Source organism: Pelodiscus sinensis, chromosome 2, assembly GCF_052426305.1.
Source record: "Pelodiscus sinensis isolate ZL-2025 chromosome 2, ASM5242630v1, whole genome shotgun sequence".
In the NCBI taxonomy this organism is placed as follows: Eukaryota; Metazoa; Chordata; order Testudines; family Trionychidae; genus Pelodiscus; species Pelodiscus sinensis.
In genome coordinates this window covers 17,951,079-17,973,279 of record NC_143053.1, presented here as the reverse complement: position 1 = coordinate 17,973,279, position 22,201 = coordinate 17,951,079, and positions in this window count along the sequence as shown.

The following is a 22,201-nucleotide window of genomic DNA, read 5'->3' as shown; positions in this document are numbered from 1 at the left end:
GACCAGGGCTAACAGAATGTCCAGGGCACAATCCTGCTACAGAATATATTACCATACACTTTGCTAGAAGAATTAATGCACTTGCCCGTGATAATGCATACGTCACATACTGTTATGTATATCCAAGTGTTAAATTCTGTTGTACTTCTTTGTATGTATTATTTGTATTACCTTAGGGCTTAAGGGTATGTCTACACTACAGAGACGATCAAAGCTGCAGCTGTCCATCTTCCAGGGTTTGATTTAGCGGGTTTAGTGGAGACTGAGAACTGAGAAGGGCACTCTGGTTGATGCTGGTAGTCCTGCTTCCACAAGGAGTAAGGGAAGTCGAAGGGAGAGTGTTCTTTCTTTGACTTTCTGCAGTGTGGACAGCACCAAAAGTTGAGTTAAGGTATTTTGACTTCATCCACATGATTAATGTTGCTGAAGTTGAGTATCTTAATTCAACTTTATCCCGCAACATAGACATACCCTAAGAGTTCTAGTTATGGACTCCTTTGCGACAGGCACCTTTGAGCCTGTGTATAGTCCTCTGCAGTGAAGTGTGCCAAGTGCATCAGCTCCATTCAGGACAGAGCCCTTGTAGGACAGCATCCTGTTATGAGTGGAGAACTTCTTTCACTCATTCTTGCACATGGAAATTGTTCTGCAATCTTCAAAACAGCACTTCTGGCAGTCAGTGTGCTTATTAGCATATGACTGTTCATAAGTACTGAATGAAGCTCTTAACCAGACTGAAACGTGGGAATGTAGCAGTTCATTTACAGAGTTATTCCAAGAGAACACAGACAGAGGACAAAAAATGCACTGTTTATACTCAGTACATTTAAATGAGTAAAATGACAGTCATGTGATTATGCGCCAAACTTATATGTAGACTTGTCACACTTAAATTGCCTCAAATAACTAAATAGCATTACTTCGCAAGATACTGAGTACACTTTATGATAAGTACAAAGGCATATGAGGAATGCGGAGAGAACTGTATCTGTTTAAATTGAAGCTTGCTTATTTTAAGGGTGTACATTGTACGGGACCCAGCATTTGTTGCAGAGAAGAAACGTGATCACTTTAAAAAAAAAACAGTTAAAATTACTGGTTCTTGGCTTGCTAATGTGAATATTTCCAGTCCCTCTGTTCAAAGTCAGTCAACTACCATCAAACAGATTTTCATTCCCCAGTTTTAGGACATAAAAAGTCAACGGGTTCAACCCTGTTGTGTCTCCACTGATTTCAATGGATTCACGCTAGGGAGGGGCATAGTTTGATATGTGATGGGATCCAATTTTACAATTGCTTTTACCCACCCCAACAAACCTGTAAGATGGATGGGGGTTTTTTTTTCTAATGGAGCACATTTGAACTAAAATATACAGAGTATAACTTCCTACAGCCAAGGTCTGCTCTTGGGTGTGGTATACATGATTCATCTCTCCTCCCCCTCCCCTTCTAATCTGGCACTGAGATGCAGTTCAACAAACAAGCCATTTTAAGATAAAATGCGCAATGTGATATTATCTGTCTTGAGTAACCATTCAATTAGTTAATGGCATCTATCTACACACATTTTTACTTGCAAAACAATACATTAACAACATCCCCAAACAGAAGTACTAAGAGAACCACTCAGAGAAGTAGTAAGTGTGTTATGCGCCCAGGGGCAAATGCAAAGTGTCTCCCCCGCCCCCCATCCGGCCACCACCACCACTCGTTGGAGCCCTGAACCTGGTGAACGGCTGAGCCCAACCTTGGGAGGAGTGGGGGGAACTTGTACCACGTCTTCCCCTGCCCCTTCCAGTTTGGGGCTGGACCCCTACACACACTAACCTGCTGGCGGAGATGGAGGAGGGTTGGGCTCAGGGTGGAGAGGCAGGGAGGAGGCTCCAGCCAGCACCTGCAGGCAGAGGAGGAGCAAACAAGCTGAGGGATGACGGGAGAGCAGAGGGGGACTAAATTGGTGCCCACCCTAGTGTAGAGTCTGGGAGCAACTGCCCCCGCCGCCCGTCCTTGCTATGCCACTGAAACCACTGGTTGTATTAGTTGAGCCAGAACACTTTGTGTCATATGCTGAAGTGTCTGACATTTCTCTGTAGGAAAAGAAGGGGGGAGGTCACTGGCTATGAGTTAAAAATCAAAAGTCAGCTCCTGAATAGAGAGTTGCAGATTCTCCACACAGCTAGGGATTTGGTCCCAAATCTTTGCACTGCATAACAACATAAAGAGCCTGATTCTGATTTGTATTAATCTGAATGAGCGTAATTGCAAAGACCTCATTTAAATTACTGCAGATTCACAAAGATGTAAATGAAAAGAGAGTCGGGCCCTTCATGTAATAAAAAGACTCTTGGAAACCAGAAAAAAACAGTTACGTTATAGAAGAAAATGTCAAAAGCTACGCTGCTTTTTAATACACACTATTAACAAAAGTTGAATGATTAAAAGACTCCACTAACTAGCAGTGGAAGATCACTGTGCTGTATTACTTCAGCTAAGATGCCTTTCTTCATCTGTGCGTGGGAAAGCTAAACAAATGAAAATGAAGATATTTACTTGCAAAGCATCCCCAACAGTTGACATGATTGACAACCCTGTACAGAAAGGTGCTAACTCAGGAATCAATGTAACATTTCTTGACTACAGTGCAATCCTAGATAGAGCTGGAGTGGAGAGGAAATGTGGGTTTTTTGGGCAACAGCTCCCCCTAATGACATTTTGGGTTTATTGTGTTGGTTGGGGTTTTAAACAGACTCAAAATCAAATCTGAAAATGTAGGAGATGTCTCATTAAGACACAAGTGAAATGAATGTATCACTATGATCCAATAACTGTTAATAATAATGTAGAAGTATTTTAATAAGTCATTATTTAAATAATACTGGTTAGTAACTGATTGTTAATAGAATAAGGGTAATTAACAATGTAGCATAACTGTTTTTCTATTGATGCCCTATCCAGCCACCTAGAAGAAGCTAAAGCATGAATGGCTACCAGCACTGCTACTGCTTAGAAAACATGTAAACTTTGAAACCAAAGCACAGGAGTTAGCAGTGGTTGTAGTATTTTGACATATTAGTTTGAGAGCTAGGAAGCATTTGCACTACAGAGGGTAAATGCCCACAGAAACAGTAGCTATTTCTTAGCAATCCAGGTCAAATTCTGCTTGGTTACCATTGTCTCCAGCTGAGTTTCCGTGGTGATTGAAAATTTGGCCTTCCTCTCTGAACAGAAAAATATTGTTTGTTTAAATGAAAAGCTTTTCTCTCCTCTCATAGTCTGCCAACTCAATGTAACATTTTAAGAGACTGATTGGGCTCCATTGAAGTCAGTGGGAATTTTGCCATTGAGTTGTATGAGAGCGTACTGAGACTCCATTCTCCACCAGCAAGTTTCCCTCAACACAAGTCCAAGAACTATAATCATAAAGATGAGTTAATAATTTGCTAGCAATATATCAAATGTCATGTCCTGACTAGAGAGGGAAAATGCCCACATAAACCACTGCACAAGAAACGGAGTCCACTGGTTTCTATTTCTTACTCTGGCAAAGGCTTGAGGCATTTCAGAGGTCTCTTTTTCTTGGAAATGCTAAAGCTCTGAGCCTCTCCTTCACCCATGCTCCCAATAAAGCAGTACTGGAAAAAACTATCTGCACTTGTGGGTCCTATACAGTGACTAACAGGTAGACATTTAGGTTCTAAATCACCAGTACCTTGCAGATTGAGGAGTCATTTATACCAGTGCAGAATGAATGTAAAATACTAAAATTGGTAGCATTTCACACTCATTTTGCACAAGCATAAATTAGTGTAACAAGATGCAAAGCAGTAGCCAATCAACCCCTTCTCTGCAGCAGAGAGAGAGATAGCTATGGTCAAATCCCTACAACCTTTTACACCTATCAGGCAGAACTTACTCACATGAGTAACACCATTTACCAGAGTTCTGATTGCACAAGAGTTGCAGACTCAGACCTGATTAAGTAAAAAAGGAGGAAAATTGCTATTTGTATAGACTAATGTAAATTCCGTGATCCCTGCCTCTGGCCATATCTTCAAATAGAAATTTTACTGCATGCAGATAGCAGAACTGGGGATTTAATTAGTATTAAGTTGCCTAGGTAGCAGTTAACATAAAAAAAAGCTTTCACTTAATACATGAGAGTTACTTAAAGACTAAATGTTCTTTTTCAATTAATTTGCATTGGCTGTAGGAATTTTCCTCTAACTTTCCAAAACAATGATTTTTGGGGAAAAGACCATTAATGGAAAAATTAATCACAAATGGATATTTTTCCAAATTTCATATGAGACTGAAATATGCAGATGAATACTAGAAGAGACATCATTAGCCAAAGCATTTAGTACCGATCCTACATAGAGAGTCCAGTGTCTAAATAGCATGTTCAAGTATCCTATAGAGCTACTCAAGTCAGTACTACCTATAGGTAACTAAATTCCCATTTGATGCATCTAGATTCCAGGTTGGGATTTCGATATCCTGTTAAGGTGCCTACTTCTGAAAACTGGGCCTCTGGTATTATCAGTCTTTATGTGCATTACTCTCAAATTCTTCACCTTATGCAGAAAGATCTTTTTAACACCACATGTGATTGATCTTTAAACACTCAGAGGTCACGCTAGTGGATCATAATGATCCTTCTGGCTTTAAATCTATGCCAATATGATCTCATCAATCAGTCCATTGATCTCATGTTTACCTTCTACACCACTTCAAGGAAATCCTAAGCAGTTGGTGTGAGTGACACTAGACAGAAGACTTTTGACAGGAAGGTTGTAGTGTCCATGTCTTTCAGCAGTCCCTAACAAAAGGCATTGCTCTCAGCAGAAACTTATCCACAGGCAGGAGAAAGAAAGCCTAAACAAAGAGTAAAAAATATCAGTAAGATGCTGCCAAAGATCAGCACTGAGTTGATTTCTGCTGGAGAGTTCCATACAATGGTTTGACTGTGCTTCTCATAGCAAAAGGCAATAACGTATCATGGAGTTATCTGTATTATCATAAAAAATAAACTATCAGACTTTCAGATCAAAACATCCCAGATTCTGCTCTCCAATTTATAAAAGTAGGAAGGATTCTTCATAATGGACATTCTAATAAGCTTGTCTTTTACCATGATTCATGGTATCTGTGCTTTCCCTATATTTCAAATGGGGGATTACTGCAAATATAATATATATTTACACGGCTAACTTGATAAATGCGGCTTTTTAAAGATGGCCCTCAGCACACAGCATATTGAATTATTCATTACTCACTGAGCACTGACAACATGCTAAGTGCTGTCCATTGCAGAGTAAACTCCCTTCTTCACTCTGGCTTAGATGGGCAATGAAATGTAAATGTGTAGAATACCTGAGGATCAGCGATTTGGGGGGCCTAGTTGTAGTATGGCGCTAAATGCTATTTTTTGCTTTTCATTTTATGGATTGATTAGTGATGAAAGCTTCACAGGACTATACATTTTGAAGGAGCCATAATAAATTTGTGAGTCACAAAATCTGTTCTATCTTCTGTTGTGCTATTGTTTGTGTTACATTTCCTCCTGAGAAGGGCTAGATTTTCCTCTTCAGAAGGGCTAGATTTTCTTAATTGCTTCCTTTGGCCATTGGTCACAGATGATGGGGAGCCACAAAAGACATAGTTACAGTTCTTTGGGTTAGTCGCCTTACCCTATCTTAGAGCCACCTGACTTCACTGGAGCTGCAACACTGTCCTACACTAGCTCCCTGAAAGGTAAAAATAGCTGTGTATTTGGAGAGGCTCCGTGTTTATTCTTTTAGTGCCATTCCCAAGCCCACCTGAAAACAAGCACACTTGGCAGTGAGACCTGGCCACTTCAAATGACTTGAACAGTTTTACAGCAGACTAAATAAACCACTCTAGCAAGATAAGCATATCCTGGAATGCTGGGATTTTCCAACATGTAGGGCTATATGCTCTGCTGGTGGCTCGTAGCATAGCTGCACTGAAGTCAAAGGCAATGTGCCAATTGATGGTAGCAGAAAATGGCCTGTAGAATAGTGAAAACAATCATACAATCATAGAACACTAGAACTGGAAGGGACCTCAAGAGATCATCAAGTCCAGTCCCCTGCCCTCATGGCAGGACCAAGAACTGTCTAGAAAATCATTCCTGATAGATGTTTATCCAACCTGCTCTTAAACATCACCAGAGATGGAGCCTCCACAACTTCCCTGGGCAATTTATTCCAGTGTTTAACCACCCGGACAGCTAGGAAGTTTTTTCCTAATGTCCAACTTAAGCCCCCTGGCTACAATTTAAGCCCGTTGCTTCTTGTCCTATTATCAGAGGCCGAGGAGAACAATTTTTCTCCCTCCTCCTTGTAACACCCTTTTAGATACTTGAAAACAATGTTTGACCTCCCCCCCGACCCAAAACATTTCATTCTTCTAGCATCCTCTGCCCCTCCAAGTGCTTATACATATGAGAATGTGCTAATTGGCACTATGGTCCCACATAACGGCCATAAAATTAGTTCATTAACCAGTCATGCTAAAATAGATCAGGTATCAGTAGCAGCACCAGCAAACAGACAAGTAAGTCCATCTGTCTATCTAGCTTGGGTCCCAGTGCTGTAGTGCCTGAAAGTGTAACCAAAATCAAAGGGTGTCTTTCCATTGACTTCCATGGGCTTTGAATCAGGTCCTGTCTGGAAGAAAGCTGTGGTGATAATTACAACTACAGCTGAACACCATGCAATGACTGGGGGATATGTCTACACTACCCCCCTAGTTCGAACTAGGGGGGTAATGTAGTCATTTGGAGTTGCAAATGAAGCCTGGGATTTGAATTTCCCGGACTTGATTTGCATGATGCCGGCCGGCGCCATTTTTAAATGCTGGCTAGTTTGGACCCCGTGCCGCGCGGCTACACGTGGCACGGACTAGCTAGTTCGGATTAGGCTTCTTAACTTTCAAGTAGGAATAAGGGATCTTCCGGAAAAGGGTTTATTTTCTGCAAGATCGCATCTAGACTGTCGCTTTTCTCCGGCAAAACCCCGAGCTGGAAAAAAGCGGCAGCCATGTTTATGCAAATGCCACGGGGGATATTTAAATCCCCCGCGGATTTGCAATTCCGAAATGTCTCATTAGCATCTCTTTGTCAGAAAAGGGTGCTAATGTAGACACAGCCTCAGGCTTTGTCTCCCCCATGCCTATTGTAGTGGCTAATGCCATAATCAGTCCTACAGCTAAGTAAACCCAGAGTATGACTACACAGCAATTAAAAACCCATGGCTGGCACAGGTCTGCTGACTCAGGCTTCTGGGACTTGGGCTATGGGCCTGCAAAAATTGCTGTGTAGACATTTGGGCTTGGGTTGGCATCCATGCTCTGGGATCCTGCAAAGGGAGAGGGCTCCAGTCTGAGCCTAGATGCCCGCACAGCGATTTTTTTTTTAGCCCCGTAGTCTGAATCCCTTGAGCCCAAGTCACCTGATCTGGGCCAGCTGTGCTTTTAGTCATTTGTGGAGATATCCTGTAAGAACTCCATTCTTCCAGCTACCCCAAGAGAGTGCATGTGTCTGAGTGTAACTTATTAAAGGCACTTAGGTGCCTAGGGATCCAGATAGAAGTGCATCTACTGGAATTTTTAATCTGTATCTTAGACACCTCAATTCCTTTCAAAATCTGGCTTGAAGAAGACAGAAAGCTGTACTTTCAGGTAATACCCCCAGCATGATTTTTGTTGTATTTTATTTAATCAATCCCCTCCCAAAAGCAAAATCCTCACCTGTTTCTGAAACTGGATTGTTATCCAAAAACCCTGGTTTCACAGAAATGAGCAATCTAACATTTTAATGAGATCAAGCCAAACAAAACCCAATTGTGAATACTCTATTGCCACTGGAGCCCTTAACCTGTGTGGTGCCTAAATGGAACTGGCAGCGGTGCCTCTCCTCATCTGGCAAACAATGCAAAGGAGGTTCCGAATCAAGCCACTCGCCTGATCATTACATCAACCTCAAGTTTCATGTTCACTTTTGCCCTGCCCCTCATTACACTATGAAATTCATTAGGAAGGAGATAACTGTGGCTATTGCTTCGATGGAATGAGCAGCGCAATTGCAGAGTAACAAAAAAGAACCAGGGGTGGAGGGAATATCAGTTAAAGGGTGGTCTAACCCCAGAGTACAGAGCTGCTAAGCTGCAGATGTAATGGAAGAGATGTTATGACATAAATTGCCCCAGAATCATCAGGTCGCTCTTGAAGATAAGAGTGGTTTCCAAGGTTTGGCATTATATTGAGACGCTAATGCACAAAATGTCTCAGGGAAGTAGATAGATTAAAAGAGTATCTAAAAAAGTCTAAGATATGCTTAAAGCAAAGGTTTGCATAACCCAAATGGATTCCATGTTGTTAAGGGGGGGAACAGCACTTGTGCAATTCTGCACAGACAGTTCTGGCTTGTTGCCAAATAACTCAGCCAAGTGAAGACGACAGATCCCCAGTTTAAGAGTCCAAAAAGACAAGATGGGGACAAGTGTCCAGAGGATTCAGTGGTGAAATCCTGTTGCCATTGAAGTCAATGTCAAAACTCAACAGAGCCAAGAGTTCACCTACTATTTGTGAGACGCAGCTCTTAGAAGGCTTATGTAAAATTAGTGGGCCATTGTGCTGAGCACTGTTGAAACGCATACAAAATCCCGGTCTGTGCCCTGATAGGCTGAGGGTAGGTAAAGCAGGATTCAATCAAATGTACACCATTTTATAACGATCTATGCATTTATTATTGTCAGTGGAGCTTGCAGTACTGGCTAATATTAAGTTTATAAACAGATACGGTGTTAGCTATCCTCACGTGCCTGACAACCTAGCAGCCACTAATTGGCTTATTTCTTATCTTTGTCACAGCAGCCGGGGGTGTTGAGGTAGGGCTTAAACAGCAGAGGCTGGTGGCCTTATGGATCAGTTACATGCTAAAGGTGTAACATGGAAGAAGACAGGGAGATCTTTTATCAAAGGCATGTGAACCACAAACTGTCTAACAACTTGGTGAAGACTATAAAAATCTGTAGCCAAACCTTGTTCATTCCCACAGAATGGCTGTGATTTGACTCAGGTAGCTTTCATAATATAACGGTTTTTCTTTGGGGAAATATTTGAGCAATTTCCCACAAACGCGAGCCCCCGTGCCAGCCTTACAGCATCCACTGTGTTGTCTAGATGCTTGCTTGCACACAGTAGTATTGTGAATTGTGTCTGGTTTCTGACTGTCTTGGATAAGAGCAGTCATGTAATTCCCACAAACCACAAGTGACAAGGTGCAGTGGGAGATTGGAGGGAACTTGTTTCTTCTGTTAGTAACCACAGGAGTTTCTCTAAGTCTCTTGTGGTTAATAATTCCTAGAACAGGAAGTTGGAGAAACTTTAGGTACAGGAGACTCTGGCTCCCAGTGTGCTGTGCCCACCCATCCAGAGGTCAACTGATTAGGGGAGCTCTCAGAGTTACATAATGACATTTTGGGTTGGTTCTCGGGGAAGGCTGGGAAACAGAAAAACCACAAGCAATAGAATTTTCTCTTTGTTCTTTTAATCTTATATTTATTCGTTTAGATTTAAACTAATGTTAAAAATATTTTTCTAAAGGAGTACAATAAAATACCATGAGTATTTCAACAGAAACTCAGCCAGCCAGCCACCTACAGAGACTTTTTTCCACCTCTTCATTGTTGTGGGCAACAGACAATCAAGTCCTCTCCGAAAACCCTCTGATGTCTTGGAGCATGCTTCAAAGGCCACTAGATTTGTGGTAGGGCCTGTGAAGGGGCAAAACATTACTCTAGTAAAGAGGAAGCTAATGGGCTCTTCTGGGCTCAGCCAGCGGGAATCAGGAGCATCTGTAATACTTGCTTAGCCTGTGGAAAGGATGCTTAAAAAGGGAAAGCCTTCCACAGGAAGCGGCGGTGAACAGGAAGAAGCCTGTTGTACTTCAGAGGCTGCTGATCCCAGAGACATATCAGCCAGGAGGGAGACAGTCACAGACCTCACTGCTTCTGAGACTGCACGGCCCAGGTATAAAGTGAGGTAGCCCAAGAGGAAACACTGGAGAAAGACCCTAATCCTGGTTAATGACACTACACCAGATGATAAACCTAGCTCCAAAGCGGTGATCCAAATGACTGCTTTTGCCTTTCATTCTGATTCCCCTCCCTCTCAAAGGAAAGAAAGAAAAGGAACATTCTTTGCTTGCCTGTTTTGTTTGGAGAACACCTCCTGTGTTACAAACTGGGGAAGGACTTTGTAAACAACTGAGTTTGTGGCATCGATTACCATGTGATTTTCTGAATTAATAAACTCTGCTTGCAGTGCATCTTTGGAAACATAGTGACCATTAAGATTCAGGAAAACTGTAGCCAAAACAATGTATACACTACAGTTTATGTCGGCATAAGTTGTCGCTGAGTAGTGTGAATTAGCTATTCCCTGAGGGTATGTCTACACTAACCGCCTAGTTCGAACTAGGGAGGCTAATATAGGCATTTGAAGTTGCAAATCAAGCCCGGGATTTAAATATCCCGCGCTTGATTTGCATCTGCCCGGTTGGTCGCCATTTTTTTAAATTTACAAGACCGGACTAACTGCCCGCGTCTACACATGGCAGGGACCCGGTATTTCGAATTAAAGTCCAGGAGGAATAACAGGTAGTTCGATTTAGGCCTTTAATTCGAAATACCGGGTTCCTACCGCATTTAGATGCGGGCAGTTAGTCCAGACTTGTAAATTTCAAAAATGGCGACCAGCCGGGAAGATGCGAATCAAGCGCGGGATATTTAAATCCCAGGCTTGATTTGCAACTTCAAATGCCTACATTAGCCTCCCTAGTTCGAATTAGGGGGCTAGTGTAGACATACCCTGAATGACATAAGTTGCAATGGCTTATGTGCTGGTGTAGACTTCTCCTGCCAATATAGCCACTGCTGTTCATGGAGGCTGGAGGAATTAAGTCAATGGGAGTGCTTTCTCCATCAGCTTAAAACCTCTACATGAACAGTGCTACAGCAATGCAGCTTTGCCACTGTAGGATCTGCAATGTAGCCATAGCCTAAGTAAAGGCCAACTGTTTGGTGCTCTGCATGCTTTTGACTTTAAGCACTGGGCAATGTTTTAGCTGAACCTGTACCTCTTCACCTTCTATGCAGACATTGAACAACTTGGTTTTAGTAGCAATTTAAATGTGATCCCCACAATAGTAATCTTCAGATGAAAAAGGTTGTTAGAGCTGTGTATTTGGGCCCTGTTCTCTTTTCACTAATATAACTGAAAGTCAGTGCGGGAGGGGAAGGGGTTCTAAGAATTTATTTTACGGACTTTACAAAATAAATCTTTACTGATCCCTAAAAAAAAACAAACCCAAACCATAGTGTGGTGGGGACAATGGGGAGCTCCCAACCTCCCTTGCCCCACCACCTGTGGTGAAGAATGCGGGCATAACTACGCTGGTTACAAGGGGTTAAAAAGCTATAGAGGAAATAGAACTGAGCAGCTCTGTACATGACATAAATGGACTGGGGGTGGTATAAGTGGCTAGCAGAGCTGCATCAGCAACAGGTTACCCAGCAACAGGTGTTCCAGCAGCAATTGCTACAGCAGTGGGAAATCCAACAACAAATCCAGACCATGCAACAGCAACAGCTGCTGAAGGAACTGATAACCCATAAGCAGAAGTTTCAAAAAGAAATGGTACACAGATAACAACAGCTCTACATCTGCAGGCAGTCACAGTGGGCCACACTTAGGCAGAAGGGGTACCAGTACCAGTGAAGCCGATCAAGATGGGGTAAGATGATACTCCCTACATCTTTTTAATAATAGTGGTAGTAGCATTGCAGTCACCCCTAGAACAGTGGGCTTTCATTCTAGCTCCAGACTTGATGGGTCTGTTCCTGACAGCCTATAGTAATCTGGACTTGGAACAGGCAAAGGACTATAAGCTAGTAAAGTCTTCCATTTTGGACTATTTGGACTACTGCTAACTGGTTTAGAGACAGATAAAAACTAATCCACTGCTAAGTGATTTAGGGGGATAGAGAATAAGACAGAGAATATCTTATTGACTCTGTGGTCTAAATCCATGGTATGTCCTCATCTCGAATACTACTTGCAGATGTGGTCAGCTCATCTGAAAAATGATATCTTGGTCCTCCAAAAAGTTCAGAAAAGGACAAAAATGATTATGGATCTGGAATGTCTACCATATGAGGAGGTATGAATAAGACTGGGACTTTTCAGCTTGGAAAAGAGGTGACTAAGAGGGATATAACAGAGGTCTGACTGGTGTGGGAAAAGTGAATAAAGGACAGTTATTTACTTATTCCCAAAACATAAGAACCAGGGGTCACCAAATGAAATTAATAGGTAGCAAGTTTTAAACAAACATTTCTTCATACAACACAATCAATCCATGGAACTCGTTGCCAGAGAATGTTGTGAAGTCCAAAACTAAAGAGGAATTTTTAAAAGAGCTAGATAAATTCATGGAGGATAGGTACATCAATGACTGTTAGCCAGGATGAGTAGGAATGGTGTCTCTAGTCTCTGTCAGAAGGTGGGAATGTTCTGTTCATTCCCTTCAGGCATTGACCACTATCAGAAGACAGGATACTGAGTAGATGGATCTTTAGTCTGACCGAGTATGGCCATTCTTATATTCTAACACTCTTGGACATACTCCAAACAGCATTGCCACCGTTGAGAGAACACTGTTGTAAGTGGCTCCACCCAGAAGAACAATCAGAGCATGAAGTGGCCAACACCATTGCGTCTGAACAATTTATAAAGATTACCCATGAAGGGCAGGAAGTGGGTACTACATCACCGCCCCCACCTTACAATGTTAGCAGATGTGATGTGGCTAATGGAAGACTGTGTAGAAGTCGAAGGATTCCTGGAGGCAGAATCCCCAAAGCCCTTCGTGGGATGGGGGACAGATCAGAGAGAGACCTGCGAGGGTGAACCCAAACTAGAAATGACCCCTCTGAAGGTCCAACCCCGAAAGAAGTCCTCCAAGATGGTCAGACCACTCCTTAGACCAGGGATAGTCAAAGAGGATCAGACATAGATGTAACACTGACAATGGGACAGCCAGGCACCTCACATAATTGGACTTCAGAAAACCATGTACAAAAAAAAATTAAAATGAAGGCATCAGTAATGGTCCGAAGAAAGAGGGTCCAAAGACTCTTGGATTCTGTCTGCAGCCGGTTGGGGGTGCAAGCCTCCGGAGCAGGAGCCAACAACAAAATATCATCCACCTGCTGTGAATACACGGTGATGTCAAAACGTGTCTCAGCCAATGTTTACAACTGACAGCGGGGACCCACAGCACAGTGAAAATGGCTGATCTTGCCAAAAAATTGGTCTAACCCAAAATCATAGACCAATTGGTGGTAACACAATCTGATGGGATGGGAAATGCGAGGAAGCTTTTAGTGAACTAAAGGTGCGACTATGCTGGACATCTCTCCTCTTCAACTCTGATTTTTCTTCCTGTAAATTTATTCTGAACACAGATGCCTCAAACATTGGACTCAATTCTGTGATTTCACAAGACTTCAGAAGAGAAGAATATTCAATTCTATCCCTGAATAGGAAGCTATTCTCCCCTTCATTGGTTTCATGCCATGAAAGACCTGAACCTGCATATAATGTGATGGCATCTTGAGTCACAGCCCTCTCGATTCAGAATGCCATACTTGATAAGCGGGAACCACACTAATGTCCATTTATTTTCACAGTAAGCAGGAGATGAAGACGTCCCACCTCAGGACTGCCTTTCTGATCTCAGCATCGGGCCATGCCCTTATTCTAGTGGAGTGAAGGCTCACAAGCGTTTCTGGGCCTGGCCAACACTAATCAGGTGCACCTGTAAGGACTATGCTGTGAGAAGGGGAGAAGCTTCAAAAGGGAAGCTGCTACAGGGTTGAACAAGAAGACCGCTTCACCTCAGAGGCTGCTGACAACAGAGCCAAATCACCCAAGAGGGAGACAGTCACAGACTCCACTGCCCCTGAAACTTCATGGGCCATGTATAAAGTGGGGTGACCCAAAAGGAGGGGCTGGAGGCAGACCCTCATCCTGATTAAAGACACGATACCTGCTGATAAGCCTTGCGCCAAAAGACTATCTAAGAGTCAGGCCACCTGTGCCTGTCTTCTCTTTTACTCTGATCCCCCTCTCCAACAAGGGGAAGAAAGAGAAAAGGATTTTGTTTTGTTTCAGCTGGAAGACTCCTCACATACTACAGACAAGGAAAGAACGTACTAACCAGTGCATACTGGAGTTTGGTGGGAACCCAAACTAGCATCCACAGGCCAAAAGAATCCTCCCAGATTCTCTGTTGACCCCTCTCTGTCAAGTTGAGGGAAGTCCAGCATAGGTGTCCCTGCTAATAGCAGCTGTGGCAATACTCAGTGCTGGTGAAAGAAGCTAGATTAAGAACAGTACTGACTGAAGCCTTCTATTTGAGTGACATTCTCACTTAGACAGAAGATCAATGTGATGGCCACCATCCTGGCTGATATCCTAGGGACTCAAAAGGGACATTCTAAGATAGCTGCATGAGCTGCTACAGCTTAAATGAAAAACCCACCGCTCTGAAGCTGGCAGTTGTCACAACTCATTTTCTCTGTGCTTTGGCACAGAGGAGGAAGGGAAGAAGTACCACACGCATTTCCCAGCACCAGGCCTACCCGTCATATAATCCTTCCAAATGGCCGTTCATGTACTATGGCAAAGGCAATACAAGCAAACTCTGCCTCACACTGTACAACGAGGAAGCCTCAGTTCTGACTTGAAGAGGAGACCTGTAGGCAGGAAAGAAGAGTTCAGGCTCCAAACCCATTTGCTTCTTGGCTGCTATATTTAGAGTGACTGACAACAGCAGTTCAGCTGGGGCAAATGTGGCAGTGTTCTCATGATACAGATTTTTGCCTGCAGCAAGTGATGCTGAAACCTCCCAGTACTTTTAGATAGGGCACTGAACTCCATACGGCAGAGAAAGGGAGGGGGGTTAGGGAGGATGGTGGGTGTAGGAATGGAGGCAGGGGGATGGGGGTATAGGGATGGAGGTGAGGGTAGGGATGGAAGGAGTTTCTGGGCTGTGGGCCATGGAGTGCTGGGATCAGGACTCGCCGCTCAGATTACCCCACTGGGCTCTCTTCCCATGTGACCCAAATCTGATTCCCAGGAGAACGCAGGCATGTAAAGCTGGAGGCTCCCCCATGGTTCCATGTCTCTCCATTGCACCTTGTCTGCACAGAGCATGTCCCAGCTCTACAGCAGGAGCTCACCTACCAACTGGAAAGGCACATCTGGAGCGCTGCTGCCCTGCAAAGATGGGCAGTTGCCGGTCACAGAGAGCAGGGAATTCTGTCCCTACCTGGCTGCTCACACGTAAGCAACCTGGGTGCCCAGGAGCATCCAGAATGAAGGGGATTCATTTGGAGTCGGGCCCCGTTTTACTGATTGTGTTTGGTTTTTGTTTACACATAAGGCCCACAAACCCACAGATCATAGCTCTTCCTGGCAGGTCACTTCTCTGTAGCCCCATGCTAGCTGCCAGGAGAGGCTCCGAACTCTACACACAAATGAATTATTTTATTGGCGGGTGAGGAGGGTGTGTGTGGGGGGGATTGAATGGTTGGCGATCAAAGGGTGCAATCGGGCAGGATGGGCCAGGAGTGTTTGGATAGAGGGGTGTGGTCCAGGAGTGTGGTGGGGTGGGAGTGGAGAAGGGTGTGAGTAACTTGGGGCCATGGAGAATGTATCTGGTCTAAGTGCACAATTAATAGGCTCTCTGGCTGTGAAAGCATCCACTGAGAAGGGCGTTGGTGAGCGTAGCAATCGGGGGGCACAGTATGCCATAATTTTCTAGACAAAATGTTGTTACGAAAACCATACACGTAGGTGACTGAGAAAAGTTCCCTCTTCCCAGAGAGAAAAAGATAAACTGCTCTGAAAAAATTCTGACCTGCATCCTAATGGAATTCGTGGGAAGATATATTACAGCCACATGGATGCCACACCAATTCATCATGATTAATGTTATCTCCGTGAACCCAAGGGTTGCAGTAATGATTGGCCACTTATTGTGAAGTGTTGCTGAATAGTTACTTTGTTTTGCATGCTAAACACTGAAATCATTTAAGCACCACCAATTGGAAGATGCTGATTACATTCACCTTTGAAGCATGCAAATATTTTCTCCCACTCTCTTTTAGCTATTAAGGCATGTGCATTTTCCATGGAGTTCTCAGGAGATTAGCCACACAAATCCTATCAAGTGTCATGAGAGTTGTGTAACCCAATTTCTCAGTAATCACTCTTAAAAATAAGTCGTGTTCTAGAACATCGGTGTATTGGGGAATGGGAGGGGGGCGTTAGAGCAGATGTAGACTATGACAGAATTCAGTGGTTAATATCTGTTTACCGGACCCCTTTAGTGCCATAACCATACTATTACGTGTATTACAGTAGTGTCTAGAGATCCCAACATGCTAGGCACTGTGCATACACACAGTAAGAGACCTTCCCTTCCAAACAAGACAGTAATGAGAGAGGTGACAGAAGAAAAGGAAGATGGAATGACTTATCCATGGTCACAGAGCAGGTCAGTGGCAGATCCAGAAATAGTACCCAGATCTTAGTGATTGCGCCACATCACTAAGACCTTCAAGTCATTCCAGACAGACCTCATCCAAAAGGCAATGGTGACTCTAAGTTAACTGCCGCATTACTCTGGTGTAGCTGAGCTCCTGGGTGACAAGACTTAGGTGGTCCAAAATGGAACCAGGATCGTCCAAAGTGTAGCTGGTATTGGCTGACGTAGTGTGATCAGGAGGCTGGTCAGTAAGTCTCCCAGGGGAGCTCAGGTGTATTTTAAATCTGTGCTCCTTCCAGGCAGAAACAGCAAAATAAAGCAGAAACTAAAACACTGTCTGCCCTGTGCTGGGTGAATCATCCCTTCTGTGCTGGACAATTAGCTGAATTCAGAAAATGGAGGACAGGCTAAATTACTAAGCCATTTAGAAAGTTCCTGGAGCCATTGTAAGCTGTTGAATAAAGTAAAGGGTGAAAAATATGGACTATGGCCTCAATACACCTGTTCAACACTAAGGCAGATCCATAGTGAAGAATGCTAGAGCAATGGCCTGCCCATCAGGAGAGCCAGATTGTCTTCCCAGACCTGCTGCCCACCTGCACTAGTCACTGAGATCCATGGATGGAAAGTGCTGAATGAAAGCTAGGAAAGGCATGGACAACCACATGTTTCAGCAGCTTGTTATTTCCAGACAGCACCTTCAGACCTATGAGGTATGCAACGTTTTGCTCAGCAGAGAATGCAACATTCCCATTTTCGGGGCCTGTGAGCGTGTCAAGTGAGCATATAAAACACCAACAGACCCCAAGTGTCAGCGGATAGGATGGAACCTGGGACATTTGGAGTTAAATGCACAAACCTCTACCGTGTGAACTAAAAGCCGCATTGCCCTTAGCTAAATATGGAGAGCAAACACATTCATTTTTTTCTAAGTGGTCTTGGTGCCACTAGATGGAACAGAATATCACATCCAGGAGGTATGTGGGTTACACTTGCACATACACTCCCATATCTACATGTATGTACCTGTATACACCCAAAACCTTCAGTCCTTCTAGGCCTGTGACAGATTTTAGATACATCTCATCCACCTTAGGAGCATCCATGAGCCCATTAGAAATGGACTGTGACAGCTTTCCAATAGGAAACATACCCCTCACAGTAGTGGGGCATACACAGCACCATCAAACCTACACAGTGCCAAACTTCAGATTAACCTGCTATTCCAAAATGTCCCTTACTTCTTGTGGAATGAGGTTGACAGGGACGTTGTATTTTGAAATAACGGGCATGCTGTTAAGTCCCACGAATAGCTATTTTGGGATACCTCAAGTGTAGATAGTAGCTGCAGTATAGATGTAGCCTAGGTGTCATGGAAGGCAGACAGTCAACATTTGCCATAAGGACTGAGCCAATAACCATCCTGGTGCTTAAAATATCCATAATAAGAAGGAGACAGCAACTTGTTTCCTCCATCTAGTGTGTCCACAGCTCTGTTCACAGCTGCTGCTGTCAATAGCAGTGTTTCCTTCATGAAAAGTCATGATCACAGCCAAGGAACATTTCTTATTTCTAGATCTATTATTGTAATTCCTGGAAAAGAGTTGGGTAAATAATTATCCTTTCAGACTTCCAGGAATCAATTAAATAATTCCTTATAAACACAGGAATGAAGAAGGCACCTGAGAAGGTATTATTCACATCCTTCAATTTCCCTTTCAAAACTCTTCTGGAAACTGGGATGTCTTAAAAACCCTGCCTGTCTGAATGTCCACATGCCACTCATTGTCCATGATTTGTGTTAGTAGTTTAGGCTCTCAACTGTCAAGGCAAGGATATGGTTTTCTTTCTGCTCGTTGATTTATGTAATTTAACCACTGCAAAGTTCTGTCAACGTCTGTGACTAATAATATCTCCTGACTTAAAACAGCAACTATGATGTTGCTGTTCTTTGCATTGCCTGCATATTGGACTACAAAAATCTTGTTATAGGCATGACCAGTGTCACCTCGGCCACAACGAATGTGGTTTTTAACTATTCAGCTTAGTAGACGAATCAATGAAGCTTCTGAAAGAGCCTTTGAACCCAGACTCTAATTAAAAGGACATTCCATCAGAGGAACAACAATGCATTCTACCACCATCAAATGGTCCAGGTTTAGAGGTGAACATGGAATTATCTACTCCCTGGGATAGACTAGCAAAGGAAGCAGTGGATCAGACAGTGCAAGACTGCCCCCTGCTGCTCATGGAAAAGATCGCATTAGTCACATATAGGCAATTTTTCATCTGGCCAGACAAACTGTTACTGTAACAGAGAAGAAGAAGAAGAGGAAGATGCAAATAGCAGCTGGGAAATAAAAGATTTAAAAGGATGCAGTCAAACTTCTTTCAATTTCAGTTCATTTTGCAATAGTTATTTTTGTCATCCAAAAAATTGCTCTGCACAAGTGCTTTCAATTTTCAAATATTAATAGGCAAATGTTTGGTTTTCTGGGATTTGCATTTATTCTCACTTCTCTATTAATCACCTAATATAAATATCCCTTATTAAATAAAACAAAACAAGTTAGAAGAGTGATTTCAGGTGTCTTTCACCAATTTTGTACTATCTTTAATAAAAATAAAAGAGGCACTACATTTATAACTGATTTGAGTTCCCTGCTGTATTATATTCCCTTTTTCCCATCTCCTGGTTCTAAATTTACTCTAATGTCGGTCATTTCTTCAGTGCTCTTCATTCAAAGATCTCAGTGCACTGGGGGTGAGGGAGATTTTGTACTTCATATTCTGTGAGGTAAATTACTTTGCTATTTAACCTTATCAGCTTTCTCTGACTGCGACCACACTGACTTATTGGTGGTAACATCAGTTCATGATCTAAGCAAGGTCATGTGAGGTGAAAGCTCAGAAGATCTCTAGGGAAAGCTTAGGTGATGCTGGAATTAATGATTCAGCAGAAAGAAACACTTTCCCCAGAATTAGCCAAGAACCAGCATTGCAGTATAGTGTTACATGGAGCAGGACTGGTGGAGGTGCCAGTTTGTAGATGAGTCATGAAAATGTGGTCCTGATCATTCAAGGTTGTTAAAGATGCCAGAAGAGTCAATGTATTAATTCGCTGCATCCTATCTAAATTTCAGTTTGAATTCATCTCACTTAAATTTCCTCCTGGTGTTTCCAAATGGGTGAGGGTCACTCTTCCTATCATGTCCTAGAATGAGGTCTTCTGCTTCCTAGGGAAAACACATGCAAAGGTGTCATCTGCAAAGCTGAAGCAAAATGCAGGACAATGTAGCACTTTAAAGACTAACAAGATGGTTTATTAGATGATGAGCTTTCGTGGGCCAGACCCACTTCCTCAGATCTGCAAAGCTATTTGTTTGTTGGCAGTTATGTAACATTTCAGCGGTTGTACTGGGCAGTAGTTACTGGGGCTGTGCGCGTATGGGAAAGGGTGTATGCTGCAGATTGAACGTCTGAAAATCTACAGGATTAGGAAGGGCATTTGTCACACATGGGATCCCAGCTGCATCAAGGAACTGGCTCCATGCTCCTGTTCTTTTGATCACTAAGTGTGTGACTGATGTGCTGTAGAAGCTTTTCTTCTGTGTGTCACCCTGTTCAGAATATTAATTAGTTATAGTGCTTTTTAGGCCACAAGTTGAACGTCTTAGTCCACAAGTTGAACAACTTATTGTAGTCCACTTGTTGTGAATCGTGTCTGTTCTTCAGTGTCTCCCTTTTTCATCAGGCCACATTCCCTTTTCATACATTAAGGAGGTCTGCTGTGTTAATTTAAGGACAGGGTACTGAGTAGAGCAATGTGATGTGTGTGACAGAGAGAGATACCATTTTTAATTTTCTATTAGCTTTGCCTTCTACACTCCTTCCTCACACTTTGAGTTAATGGTCTTTGGTTCCACTCTGTACTGCATAAAGTTTGGGGAATGTATGGCCCATTAGCAGCTGGGTAGCATCGCCATATGCTGGCAAACAAATGCTCCAGAAAAGGCTGCACAGCAGCATTGCATATGTGAGTTTGTATATGCATGAGTTGTACACAAAGTAAAGTTTGGATGAATGTTACTGTATAAAACCAAGCTCAGAATCACTGATTGGAGGGCTTTTCTATACAGTGCTAACAGAATAGGACAGGGACTCACGAGATCCTGCTTCTATTCTCACCTCTGCTACAGATTTTCTATGTCTGGGCAAGTCACAGGGCCTTATCCAAAGTCCACTGAAGAAAAGGGAAAGATTCTCGTTTAGACCATGGGATCAATCCATCACTGTCTGTATGTCTTGGTGTCACCATCTGGAATAATGAGTTAATAAAATGTACCTGGAACACAGGAGTGATATGAGTCTTAATTCATTAAAGGCAAGATCCTGCTACCTTTATTGGCACGTAGCAGCAATCTGGGGGCCCGTTTCAAAAATATACTGATTGGTTGTATAGCACTCGTAACAAGAGCATTAAAAGTATTTGTTTATGCTAAGAATGGAACATCCCATTCTGATTATCGAAGGCATGATCCTGCAAGGTGCTGAATATCATCATCTCCTTCCTCCCCCATGACTTCAGCATTCACACGAGGTGCACCCAGCCCTTTTACTTTGTGATTCTCCTCAGAACTCACTGCCTGTCAGAACTCACTGCCTGTCAGAACTCACTTCCTGCAATTGCATCTTCCTGCACCATAACAGATCACTGAAAAAGGTTCACAAGCTAAGGTTCTGCTGAATACCAGCTAACCATGAATTGCTCTACTACAAGGGAGGTCAGAATTCCCTTGTGTCCAGGGATCACTTGCAGAAAGACATCTGCTAGAATGATCCATCACGGCAGGCTGATGTGAAATCTAAAACAAGCAAGCAAGAGGCTGAAGCCATTCTTCTATGTGTCTCAGAGTTTCAGGGAAAACATTTCAAAGGATACGTGTTTATAGTCCAGAGATGTTTTTTGTCGGTTTTAGACACATTACCATAGCAAGAAGCAACGTGCAAAGGAAAAGGAGACACATGGCATAATCTATGGGAAAGTTTTCTGCAGCTGGAGTGAAGCAGTTAGGAAAAGTTCCAGTTTCATCCAGAATCTTGTTTTCTGTATCCAATAGTATGTCGTTTACTACCTTTCTTTATTGATTGAGTAACATTTAGAGATTTAGGCCCAGACCTTCAAGGCTGTGTAGGCACTCAGGTTCCATTTTCAAAAGTGACTTTGACCTTTAGTAATACTATGAGGCTTAGGTGCCTAAGGGTATGTCTACACTGAAATTAAAAAACTATGGCTGGGCCTTGCCAGCTGACTCAGGCTTGGGGGCTTGCGCTAAGAGACTGTTTAATTCCAGTGTAGCTGTCCAGGCTCAGAGTGGAGCGGGGGAGAGCGGGTAGGACCCTGAAAAGATGGGATGATCCCAGAGCATGGGCTACCTTAGCTCAACCCTGTGAGCCCAAGGCAGCTTGCATGAGCCAGCCACAATGCAAACATACCCTAAGTCATTTAGGGTAGGTCTACACTACAGCGCTAATTCGAACTAACACATCTTGAACTAA